Source organism: Diaphorina citri, unplaced genomic scaffold (genome assembly GCF_000475195.1).
Source record: "Diaphorina citri unplaced genomic scaffold, Diaci psyllid genome assembly version 1.1 scaffold77, whole genome shotgun sequence".
Taxonomy (NCBI): domain Eukaryota; kingdom Metazoa; phylum Arthropoda; class Insecta; order Hemiptera; family Psyllidae; genus Diaphorina; species Diaphorina citri.
The window spans coordinates 112,837-122,702 of NW_007377514.1; the positions used below are offsets into that span (position 1 = coordinate 112,837).

At 35.6% G+C, this 9,866-nt stretch overlaps 1 long non-coding RNA gene across 2 annotated transcripts in view; it reads right to left on the minus strand.

The window, feature by feature from the left end:
- Positions 1-915: 915 nt before the first annotated feature.
- Positions 916-9,866, minus strand: part of LOC113472626 — a 25,095-nt gene continuing 16,144 nt past the window's right edge. The window contains exons 1-3 of one of the 2 annotated variants that reach the window (XR_003394854.1): positions 5,055-5,129; positions 1,398-1,580; positions 916-1,125 (exon numbers count right to left, since the gene is read on the minus strand). This is a non-coding gene — a long non-coding RNA (uncharacterized LOC113472626). Of the gene's footprint in view, positions 1,126-1,397; positions 1,581-5,054; positions 5,130-9,866 lie in introns of those variants that run through there. The other variant, XR_003394855.1, reaches the window with a different exon arrangement.

The following is a 9,866-nucleotide window of genomic DNA, read 5'->3' on the forward strand; positions in this document are numbered from 1 at the left end:
AAAGAAAAGTGAGGATATAAAAGTTCTGAACTTGACAAGGTCAAACGGTGTCGTAAAAATCTGGCTACGTGAATACGAGAGATCGGTAGCAATGTTATTTATTATAATTAGAAGTGTATTGTGTTCCAACTATACACACACCGTATCAAACTGATATCACCTGCAGGAGGGCTTCAAATAAAACAATATAAACGGGTCCCCCCGGGGGGCCCAAAGCGCTTCATAAAGGTTAATTTGCAACCATTAAAAGAAGCCAGCGGGGCATCTCACACATTTGTTCTCAACACACGTGGTTCCTTGCTGGGTTTTTTGTTAACTTTCACGCGGTTTAGATCTGCTTGGTTAGAAGTACCATGTTAGCCAGGATCAAGAGAAGTACCATGGATCAGGAATCAGGGAGAAACTGGGAGTTCAAAAGTTTCCAATATTTCTGGCCTGGTTCAAAGTAACAAGGAACAGTGAGCTTTTAACAACCTATGGTTTAATAAATAATGTTGTTCCACCTTTTTATTTTAATCTTGGAGAGATTAGACATGAATCAAAAAAGTATGATCTGTGTAGGTAGGTCATATTGGAACCCGGGCCTCCCGCGTGCAAGGCGAGCGCAGTGACTACTACGGGAGCTGACTCTGCCATGGGAACTGTTGTTAATTTGTTATGTACCTACGGTGGCGTTAAACAAGTACCCATAAAAAAAGAAAAGAGAAAAAAAAGGTCTTTTCTTACAAGAGGACAAAAGAGGAGAGGTGAAAAAAAAGGACCTGTGCCTTCACATAAATTAATGAACCAGAATGAATCCAAAGAGAAAAGAAGAAAAGGATTACTATCTTACGTGTTCAACCACATGCATACACTGACGCCGCGCCACTTACGTAAGTACCTAGTTCAATAATGAGAAAAACTCACCTCAATCCTTCTGGCATTCTTTTGACTTTTGAGAACAGGTAAGGTAGACTTGACCCTTGGTGTTTTCGAGTCTCACGAAAATCGTACACAATTCTACGAATTCTCATCCTCAATCATCGTCATTATTTGTTCCAAACTCCAAGGACCATTGGGATAGATATGTTGTTTGCATTTTAGTGTCATTTTTGAAAACAAAAGTATTTTTTCCATGGTATTGTTCTGAGAAAAAAAAAAGATATTTGTTATTGGTTGGAAGTGACATAGATACCTGGAAACAATGAGATTGATCAGAGATTGAATCCAGGGCAATGGGTCAGGGGCCGACCTCAGTCAATGCAACCAAAGGGGCTCTGTTCGAATTTCTATGTAATTTTTCCATTTTCATGGTGTAATTCGTGTATGTAGCTATCTAGAAATCCCTTTCTGCGTTTAAATCTAATTCTCCATTCGAAAAAAATTTTACCGTTAACGTATACTTAGTAAGTACTTACACATCTGCAATATTATCCATTATTTCCTTTTTATCGCCAACCCATTTCCAGGAGCTCTCTTCTGATTCGGAACGTCATCCGCTGCTTCAGCCCAAAATTTTTCATCGAATTCATCGTCCCTGCTGCCCCTGTGATTTGACCCTTTTCCGTTTTTGAGTCACTGCCTATTTTCAGGAAGGATACCTGAAGACAATAAAATGAACTGTCTCAAGTTATTGTATTACTAGGGGGTGGATTATATATGTACGAAAAAATGGCCCAAATATGTATGCAATATGCACCAAAAAATGGCCAATATATGCAAGAATATGCTAGAAGACTGCCAAAATATGCAAAAACATGCACTCATCTAGGTCCTCATCTATATGTGTCACGGAGGGTCCCACAGAATTTTCATTGTGTTTTTACTATATTTTGACAGAAAAATGCTCGAAATATGCTAAAAATATGCATTATATGCAAAAGTATGCATTTTAAGAAAAACCCTCGAAATATGCTTTTGCATATGCAAACATGCTAAATCCGCCCCCTATTAATTACTATGGGTGAAATATTAAATCTATCGAGGTTGAATTATTATCTAGGTACCTATTTTGTACCAAAAATATTACATTGTGTACTTTTTATGGTTCTATTGTTTGGCATGATATACGTAACTCAATAAGTACTTTCCTCCCATTCATTCATTCATTCATTTCAGTACATCGCTTATTGAACTGAAAGGGTTAACGAGGAAGTAACATATACGAAACGATTTTCATGAAAAACAACACTTGATAGTAAGTACTACATGAATCTGTTATTTAATTTATTTATCTGGAAGTAGTCAATGTGTTATTTGGTTCTTGGTAACAATATGCTCTCTTACTTTTCCTATATTCAATCAAATAATGGTTGCTTGTTGCTTTACATACGAGTATGATATTCTTCTGCTCTTGTAAATTTGTATTGTACTTATAGGAAAGACAACGATTTTTCTCAAGAATCATCATAACTTTATAAGTGAGGCAAGGGGGAACAAACCACGTACTAGGATACTTACCCATTTACTAGCAGCTAGCACACATATTATGTGCGTAGTAGGACTTACATCTTGCATATATTAATAAGTTAGTACCCAAGCACATGTTTGTAACTGTTACATATTTCCATGTTACAAACATAACAATCCAGTTCCAATATCTCAATTCTAACGATACTAATGGATCTGACCTTTGTGAAAAAGCTCTGTTTTTGTTGTCTTGCAAAAAAGCGAATAAACTTTAAGAGAGAGAGATTCATTCATTCATTTCAGTACCTGAGTGATGGTTATCGAGAAATGAAATAATTCATAGAATTGAAAATGAATTGGTTAAGACATAACATCCGGTTTTTGAGTACCTATACCTACGAAGTACCTACTTTTCTAGTGAGGCGAGTCTGCGGATACCTCAATGAGAAAAATAGGGTTTTGAACAAAGGGAATTAGAAACCAACTATGTACCTACCTATGATAATGATATAACTCACCAACAATCTCTCCCATTATTCTATATTTTTGGATTTATTGTTCAATCTATTGTCTAGTTTTATCTTGTTGTACACACTGGATTAGTTGCAAAAGTGGTGTTTATAAGCTAAATTGAAACTTCAAATGCTCTTCCTCCCTTTATCAGATTTGATTTGTTGTATTTATCTTGAATAGTTATATGGAAAGATAAAAGCCATATTGTGTTGTAAATAATCCAATTAGAAAGATATCTACAATAACCAACCACACTGTAAACAATATCCCAGTTTGGATGTACCCTGTCTAACCATTATTTTCTTCTAGTTATTTAGTAGCCCGGAGTAGGTAGTTAGTACCATTTTGTTTTGAAATGACAGACCATCTTTAAATTGGAACAACAATGTAAGTTATCTTGACAAACCCTACTGTTCTTAAACCTCGAATTGAACTTTTAGGTCAACCAACCTCCCTATGATTTCGACTTGAGGAAACAAAAATAATTACTTAACAACTGGAAAAATGTCGCGCTGGAATTTCTTTCTACTTTTTTTATAGGAAAAAGAAGAAAAATTAAAGCCCGGAGTAGTTAGTACCATTTTGTTTTGAAATGACAAACCACCTTTAAATTGGAACAACAATGTAAGTTATCTTGACAAACCCTACTGTTCCTAAACCTCGAATTGAACTTTTACGTCAACCAACCTCCCTATGATTTCGACTTAAGGAAACAAAAATAATTACTTAACAACTGGAAAAATGTCGCGCTGGAATTTCTTTCTACTTTTTTTATAGGAAAAAGAAGAAAAATTAATTGGTAATCCTTTAAAAATATTTTCCAACCCTTTACATATTTTTTCTCCCGTGCGTTTACAATGCTTTGTGTACTTGATAAAAAGCTCACTTGTACAAGTGCTATACTTGAATGAAATTAGGAAAATTTACCATTGAAAATTCCTTATGTATACCATATTATGCTATTTTCACAAGAATTTCCACAAATACCTCATTTAAAAGAGCTTTATATGATTTTGGATGGGGTACAAGACGCGATTTTTCAACGCAGTATGTGTACTTTATGCTTAGGTACAAAGTACAGCTTAATTACACCGCTTCTGTGCCAAATCTCTAGCAGAGGTAGATCGATTGAACAGAAACATAACAGAGTATTTAAGGCGCCGTCAATTTCACATTACCCCGACAGTCTAAATAAAGCACTGTACTAAAACTAAACATAATATTGCCGCATTGTTTTGGAACCATCAAGAAGAGGATCTTTATTTTAGAATTTGTTTTATTTTTATTTCCTACTTACATGATAATTTGTATACTGTTGTGCTTATTAGATTACTGATCTGTACCCGCTCTAAGCTGCCAGGGATAGCACCAGTTGAGTTTCACAATACTTTTTATTGTTCAGAGGGAAAAAATCCACCTATTTCTTTTTTGTTAGTTTTCTCTTCATATTTTCGTCATCTTTTCTCTACAAATATTATTTGTTATATTATATCAAGTCCCTTGTCCCTATCGAATAAATTTGATTTTTTACAAGCTTCTACGTGTATATCCCTTTTAGATTTCAGCTCAATTTTTTGAGGACATAAAAAATGCATTATGTGACAATTAAAAATTATCCCAAATAAAATTAGGGTTGCGAAAATTCACATAGCTATACAGCATACAAATACTCGAGGAACACCCCTTTACGCGATGACCCTCTATTTTTCTTTTCATTGAGATGAGAGAAAAAACTGAAATTTTTGCAGATGGTAAAAAAATGCTCTAAAAAAATCACAACCAAGTGACTTATTGTAAAGAATGAGACCAAGTCTGTGTCAAAGGATTTAAGTGCAAGTTAACCCTAATGCAAGTTACATGTCCTCAGAGTGCTCACTCAAATTACCGTTGAAGAGTGAAGCAAACTTCCATCAACAGCCTTTGAGGTACGACGTGGCGATGCTCCAAGCTTTTTTGATCATGATTGGTGACCTACTGCCTACTGGGCACTTCCATTCTGCTAGCTATTTCCTGATCTAATAGCAGAAACAAAAAAATACCAAAGAGGGATTAAATAAGCACAGAAAGATAAAATAGGTTTTGAAGCAACGAGTCAGTCAGTTAATCAGTTTTTAATTAAAAGTTAATCAGTTTTTAATTAAAAGAGTACTTACCTAGATTGTGAAAAACTTTACTTTTGAAGGAAAAAATTTGTTCCTGGATCAACGCGTTTCAGAAAAATGATTATGATTTTAAACTTATTATGTATGTAAGTTTTCGCTATTATTTTATTTTGTTCATGTCTAAAGATAAAGAGAGCAATGCGCTGAACCATGGTGGAATATGAAAACAAAAACATATTTTTCAAAGTTTTATACCATTACGATTTCACAATGGTTTTATTAATAAAAATTAATTGTTTAAATTTTGTTCCTGGATCAACGCGTTTCTGAAAAATGATTATGATTTTAAACTTATTATGTATGTAAGTTTTCGCTATTATTTTTTGAGCAATGCGCTGAACCATGTTGGAATATGAAAACAAAAACATATTTTTCAAAGTTTTATACCATTACGATTTCACAATGGTTTTATTAATAAAAATTAATTGTTTAAAAATAAGTGGTTTTGTTTAGAATCAGTGAACAGTCACTAAAATGTGTGACACATTAAAAGTGTCACATCACAGGAACAAAATAAAGAATAGGGTGACAACGCGGAACATAAAGGAAAGGGTTAAATTGTTATTAGGTATCAATTTAGGGTTTTCATTTTGATTTTTCCGGGTTAACAAATAGTTTCCATTACATTTGACAGGGAAAAAAAGAATGAAAAAATCATGTGTGTTTTTTTCCATATTTTTACTCTTTTTTTATTTATTTATTATGACATCAGCGGACCAGTGTTATTGATGTAGGTAGGTACATAGTAGTACGTTCATGTTCACTATTATAGCCCTCTTTTATTTTACGAAAGCTTTGCTACGTACACACGGACCATGGTTTTACTGGAACATTACTATACGGACCTAGTTGAAATAAAAATGTATACCTACTTCCGTCACCGTTGGGGTAAAAACAAGAGGCATAGTTAACTATAGCGCTCCGCCCCGCCAAGTCCAGAAAGTTTGATTTTCATTATTTCATATAGGTGGAGTTCGGAAAATATGTACTTTGGAGTAGCTGGCGGGGATTGAACCCAGTACTATCTCAAAGACATCACGATAAATTTATTGTACCCGATCGCTCAGGTGGTATTTTACGAGTTCTGATAGTGTTTGTAAACCTTGCAAATTCATTAATTTGATAGCTTTCATGTTAATTCTTTAGCTTTTCTCAAACCAAATAATCTCTAGCTTCCATTCACAGCTATGATAGGAATCTACTGATCGACTTGAATATTAGGATAGGGAAACAAATGCCGAAATTTTACAGTCAATCTTACAAAAAAAATCTTACCGTTAACTATTGGCTTTTGATATTACATGTCTCGATTAATTCTTAGCAGTCTTTAATTCATTGGGAGAAGAAGAATGTTTGTTTAGATTTAGATAGAACACTTCTCTTTCGGGATTCCTTCCAATTAATCTTTTAATTTGGCATGAGCAAAAAATAAATAAGGAGAAAAAACATACGTAGGAATATTTTCGGTATACCCTTTATAATAAAACGTTTTTATTCAGAAGTTGTACGTTTAATAGCTGACTAATAGTCATTCTGTATCCTCTAATAAAAGATCAAAAAATAGGTGGAACAGCTTCATTTAAGCTAGATTAATGATTTTACAAGGATAAGTCCTAACATTACCAACACGCAACACTTGCAGGTGTTTGGTGTTTTGAATTTTTTATGCTTTTATTATAATAAAATTGATACCATAATTTTTAGTCAGTTTCTTTGGAAGTTGTTTTTTATAGGACCGAAATTCAAGTTTTTGTTGAAGATGTCCAATATGGGATAATCCCATGGTTGCGGTAATCTTGCAGAAGAATTCGTTACTTGGCTGTTAAGCATACTTATGTATGTGTATGTCCTTGCAAGTTTGCTCCTGTACTTATATATGCTCCTGGACAAAATTAGCGCACACCTTAATCTTTTCAGGTTTACTTGACCCCTGGTGACCGAGGGTTAATATTGGTATGTTTACAAGTTTTATGAATAATGTACATTACTTGCAGTCTCCGGATGGACGTGAGCGCGTGTGGAGAAGGCTTTAGTGTTTAGTGTTTCAAATGCAGGCAACAACAAAATATTTGGAAATTTTCAAGGTGTGCGCTAATTTTGTCCAGGAGTATAGTTATTTAGAAAACGCCGTTGGTTTTAATTGTGCTTCAAAGGGACTGACTGTTTTCTTTACATATTACCTACTTAGTTTTTTGGGTGCATATTTTCAAAACCCCTTTAACGTTATGAATGTAGACAATGATACTTTTTGAATGGATGAAATGAAATATTATTTGATAAAACTCGTGTGTCGTATTGATTTTATTATTTCTAATCATAACAATGAACACAAAATGACTTTTATATGAACAGTTCTAAGTGGTTTTTTGCTGGCATTACAATGAGGGGGACTACAATCAGTGAGGTATTATTGAATTGGACTGGAACTATTGTGCTAGTCAATGGGCCTTCAGTTAAAAACAACAAAACTGACTTTACTTTCCAATGGGAATTCGAGTCAATGCTTCTGCCATCATTGTGAAAAGAAGAAAAATATTTTTCGACGACTGTTGTTGGAAATCGAACACGGATTGCTTATTGCTTTCGCAGTAAAAGGACAGATCAAAGATCAAACCCCCAAATTAAATAGTGATGTTGAAAATTAGGAACATTTTAGGAGGTATGTACATTATGCACCAAGGCTAATAGCGGTTTAGGTTAAGGCCAAAATGCCGATGCCGCCCCGCAAACTAGCTCCTCTTACAGCTCTACAAGTCTACATATCGCTTATCGAACTGAAAGGGTTAACGAGGAAGTAACATATACGAAACGATTTTCATGAAAAAACAACACTTGATAGTAGGTACGTGAATCTGTTATTTAATTTATTTATCTCTAAGTAGTCAATGTGTTATTTGGTTCTTGGTAACAATATGCTCTCTTACTTTTCCTATATTCAATCAAATAATGGTTGCTTGTTGCTTTACATACGAGTATGATATTCTTCTGCTCTTGTAAATTTGTATTGTACTTATAGGAAAGACAACGATTTTTCTCAAGAATCATCATAACTTTATAAGTGAGGCAAGGGGGAACAAACCACGTACTAGGATACTTACCCATTTACTAGCAGCTAGCACACATATTATGTGCGTAGTAGGACTTACATCTTGCATATATTAATAAGTTAGTACCCAAGCACATGTTTGTAACTGTTACATATTTCCATGTTACAAACATAACAATCCAGTTCCAATATCTCAATTCTAACGATACTAATGGATCTGACCTTTGTGAAAAAGCTCTGTTTTTGTTGTCTTGCAAAAAAGCGAATAAACTTTAAGAGAGAGAGAGAAGAAAGAAGAGAGAGAGAGAGTGAGTGAGTGAGTGAGCGAGCGAGAGGGAGTGAGAGAGACGGAAGGGGTCGGGGGTTGATAATCCAAGGTCGTAAGAATTGAATTGATTTGTTGATTTGAATGGAGTATGATTATCGTTATTGATTGATGATTTGTTTGTCGATTCAGAATTGGCCTGGAATTTGAATATCCAGGGAGTTACGTGTGTTGTGGAGTTGACCCAGATCTGACTATCTCGGGAATTGGATTACTGGAGATTGATTTGATTTCGCCGATATCGTCCTAATTCTTTGATGTACCTATTCTAAAGCCCGATCTCCTCAAAAGAGCAGGTCACAGTACAGTCTTTTTTTCGAAAGAGGTTTGACAGAGGGAACTATAACCATTCCGGCAGCCCGAGTCCGGGGAATGATACTTCCAAATCGAAGGCCAGTTGAAACCTTTCTACGGATACGTTTCTATAAATATAAAATACGGCTCCTAGAAGGGATTCGAACCCTCGACCTGGACGAAATGGAGAAGTGGCGAATTGAAGAGTGATATCAAAATAATATTGTGTATGTAGAAGAAGAGGAAGAAGAAGAAGAAGAAGAAGAAGAAGAAGAAGAAGAAGAAGAAGAAGAAGAAAAGGAATTGGTGCTCCCCGAGTTTCTCGACACTGAGATATCGAATAATCCAAGGTCGCTATGGAATTGAATTGATTTGTTGATTTGAATGGAGTATGATTATCGTTATTGATTATGATAGTGGTTGCTTCCTTAGAGTAAATGGGTATGGGAGTAAGTAACAATAAGGGAGGACTCACCACAGGATCTTCACACACATATTATTGATTGATGATTTGTTTGTCGATTCAGAATCGGCCTGGAATTTGAATATCCAGGTAGTTACGTGTGCTGTGGAGTTGACCCAGATCTGACTATCTCGGGAATTGGATTACTGGATATTGATTTGATTTCGCCGATATCGTTCTAATTCTTTGATCTATTCTAAAGCCCGCCGATCTCCTCAAAAGAGCAGGTCACAGTACAGTCTTTTTTTTTCCGAAGAGGTTTGACAAAGGGAACTGTAACTGCTAAGGTCTTATCGTCCTGAAATCGAAGAGAGAAGGAAGACAGAGAAAGCCAACCGTTCCGAGAACGTACTGGGTAGCTCCGGTGACAGAACTGTAACTGCTAAGGTCTTATCGTCCTGAAATCGAAGAGAGAAGGAAGACAGAGAAAGCCAGCCGTTCCGAGAACGAACCTTGTCACTTCAGGATAACATCCGCCCAGGGCGGGAATCGACCCCGCGGCCTAGCGCTTACCTTCATCAGATGGGCGATAAGAGACACAATACTCCCCAAAGTCCCAAACCTCTATGTCCGAGTGGGTATCATAATAGGGTTGCCCCTCAAAGGGTTCTCTCTGCTTTTAAAGACCAAGCACAAGTCCTCACGATGGTTGACTGCGGTTCAGGACGAGCCAGC